General features: G+C 39.0%; 1 long non-coding RNA gene across 1 annotated transcript; it reads right to left on the bottom strand.

Moving 5' to 3' along the window:
* Positions 1-1,800: 1,800 nt before the first annotated feature.
* On the bottom strand, positions 1,801-3,016 carry LOC308397205. Its single transcript, XR_013971699.1, has 3 exons — positions 2,866-3,016; positions 2,627-2,747; positions 1,801-2,041 (listed from the first exon to the last, which is right to left on the bottom strand). It is a non-coding gene; the product is annotated as an uncharacterized lncRNA (long non-coding RNA).
* Positions 3,017-3,271: the final 255 nt, after the last annotated feature.

Raw genomic sequence — 3,271 nt, 5'->3', positions numbered from 1 at the left:
AATGGGCTCATTGAGTGCAGCACGGATAAGATCTTGGAAAGGCTGACGGCTGCCCTGAATACTCGAATAAGATCTCTGAGTGCAGACTGGATTACATCTCGGAAGGGCTCGCTCGGAATAACATCTCTGAGCGCAAATTGGATGACATCTTGGGGAGGCACACTGTCGTGAGTTCTCAGAATCGGCTCTTTGAGCACAAGAATGACAACATCACAGAGCGCAGGTATGGCGAAGCTCGCGGCTCTCAAACGGGAGATTGAGAGACCAGTGTTGGACTGTTAGAACAGCTTTGAAATTCATATGAGCTGTTCGCACTAAAGGAAAAAGCACCATCACTTCATGCGGATACCCTTTCGGCGCCAGCTGCGGTCGCAAGGCTGGAGCCGAACAAAAACACCCTGATAACGACTGTGTTTAGTCTGTTCCTTCCCATTCCATGCAAGGCCACCTGGGTTGGCTGGAAGACTGTGTCCTATTTCACTGCAGGGCAACCTGCACGTGGAAAATAAAGCCTTGATTGATTGATATTTCCTCAGACCTAAAAAACATAAATAGTTTTTTTTTTGGTTCTCCTGTCTCTTCTTTACCTTTTAATAATACTGATACTGCTAATATTGGCCTATAATATCAGTCTGTCATAAATTGGTTGCGCTCATATTTATGGATTATTGTACCAGCTTTGATTATTGCGAGCCATGAACAAAAAAACCTGCTTAAGTTCCACCTCCTTTATTCCAGTCCAGCATGAGCTGAACTTCCAAGAAACAACAGGAGGTTCTGTACAAGCTTCAGGATCCCATACTCATTATTTCGCCACACCAAAAAATAAGCTAGACATTTCATTTACTCAGCGGGGCATGTTTTTGATCTGGGCTATCCATTAAAAAGCACCGCATGTTCTACTTCCCTTTGCCACGCATACTGAGAGGATGCATAGGTAACAGGTCAGACTTTAAGTGGATGCTGCTGTTTTTCACTACTGCATAACTCTGTCTGAGACTGCATTGTGTTCACAGAGAGAATCAGCTCACAGGATGCTGCCGCTGCTGCTGGCCCATGTGGTATCAAGCAGACACACGGTAAGCACACAATAAAATAATAATAAAAAAGAAATACACACATTGCAGCAACTTCAAAATGTTTCAGAGTGGGACCAAGAGGAGAATTGTGATGTGAGCTACACTGCAATTAAAATGTCACCCAGTGTACTTCTGACGGGCTGTACCAAGTCTTACGGTGGCCTTAATTACAATGAAGTAATTACAATTTGTTTTGATCACTCACCATATTGACCACGCTTGACAGACCAAGGGAGACAGTTACTGCTGCTATTGATCAGTAACAGCAGGATGGAAAAACATTTCTGTAAATGTCAAAGTGGAATCATTGAGAGTCTCTGAAGACTGTATGTGGGTGTCTGCATCTGTGTAGCACAAGTGCAAACATTGCTTTCTCAAATACCTACACAGCAAATCCAGCATGTCCAAATTAACACTGTCGGATTTGATTTCAACACTATTAAAGTGTCTATATGGGTCCACACCAGAGAGTGTTAATTTAACTCTTTTTGGAGAGTTGGTACGTTAACTCTGATTTAGTGTTAAACACCAAATCTGTTCAGGAGTTGATAATTTAACACTTGGTGTTAAGAGTTTATATATTAACTCTCAAAGAGTATTTTAGTTTAACTACGTAAGAGTTATCTTCTAATTCATTCTAAAAAGCGGGAATTTTACTGTTCTGAACTTCTAGAAATTTCTTTTGGAAATAAACATTTACTAAAAAGATGCAATGGTTTTTGAAAAACATTTATTCTGAACTGTGCACCACAATTTCAAAACATTTTCTGAAAGATGTAACAGTATACATGTTCTCACTTTCATTAGAATTTTGTTTATCAAAAGGTCTGACATGGTAAATGCAAATAACAGCATTCTCATCACTTATTTCTTCAATACAATATGCATGTCCTTCATTCATCCCTTTGTGGAACTTCAACGCACTTCTGCTCTCCCCCATATTCCATCTTCACAAGCATATCCTGTGCGGAGACCGAATAAAAATTAGTTGACACCAATTAATGGCACAAATAATCCAGTAAACAATTGCAGCACAGTAAAAAAAAAAAAAGGAATCCTCTTTGAGCCATTACTTGTGTAAAGTATTTTCCCAAAAGACAAAGACACAGGCAACAGGTAATACTGAACTAAATGTAAAACCGCAACCTTTTTCATTTGTACCTAAACCATGTGCACAAAACTCTGGAGGGATCTATGCTAACGTAGAATCCAGTCAGGACGCCTGCTACTGCTGTTTGCTCGTTTTTTTTATGGGCGATCGTTTTCAGGCTTCAAGTAGCACCATTATACCAACATTTCACATTCTAGACATTGTTTTAGGTGTATTTGACCAAACGTTTGACTGAAAATTCACATGCAAGCTTTTTTCAAGGCTGTGGTATTTGCCCGCAAACAATACCTTTCAGCTAGCTAAAACAGAATATTATGCTATCAGCGAGCAACATGGCTAATGCCTTTCACACAGCTTTGTCTCAACTCCAAAGAGCCACAGAAGTAAAAGCTCATAATAATAATTGAAACAATCTTTGAAAAAAAAAAAGACTTACCAAGCATGGCAAACAACTCAAATATGTAGAGCAAAATGTTCTGAAACGGCTTCACTTCAGCTTCGATTGGAGCCGTGCTGGGGGCGGAGTCTGTGAATTTACTCTATTGGTGTCATAGCCCCTGTATATGGAAGCCCGTTTCCGCCACTAAAAAAAAAAAAAAAAAGATCCATAACTCGAAATTTCGAGTTAAGTATCCTTTTTTTTTTTTTTTTAGTGGCGGAAACGGGCTTCCATACCTGTAGGAGTTCAGAGTTAAGAGGTCAAGAGTTAATGTTTCCATTGTAACACCTCCAGATTTGACAGAGAAACACTCATTTTTAACACTCGATTTTAACTACTATCATTTTACACCTCAGAGTTACATTAAAAGAATGTGACTCTGCTTAGAGTAAAATTAACTCTACTTTTGCAAGGAGACTATTAACACCAAAAAATCTAACACTTTTGAATTTGCTGTGTACCATTTTGGATGTACAAGTATGTATGTGGATAGTTTGTGCCTTCAAAGTACATATACTGTGTGTCGAAAATCGAAACATGATTTTTTTTGTGCATTTTTCTTTTGTGCACATGTTTCTGTGTTTGTGCAACTGCCCTGAATTCATTTATTCACAAAGAATAATAGAGGAAAACAATCTATCT

Source organism: Rhamphochromis sp. 'chilingali' (genome assembly GCF_963969265.1).
Source record: "Rhamphochromis sp. 'chilingali' genome assembly, chromosome: 5".
Taxonomy (NCBI): Eukaryota; Metazoa; Chordata; class Actinopteri; order Cichliformes; family Cichlidae; genus Rhamphochromis; species Rhamphochromis sp. 'chilingali'.
The sequence above is the reverse complement of the archived record's forward strand: the minus strand, read 5'-3'. Positions and strand labels throughout refer to the sequence as shown.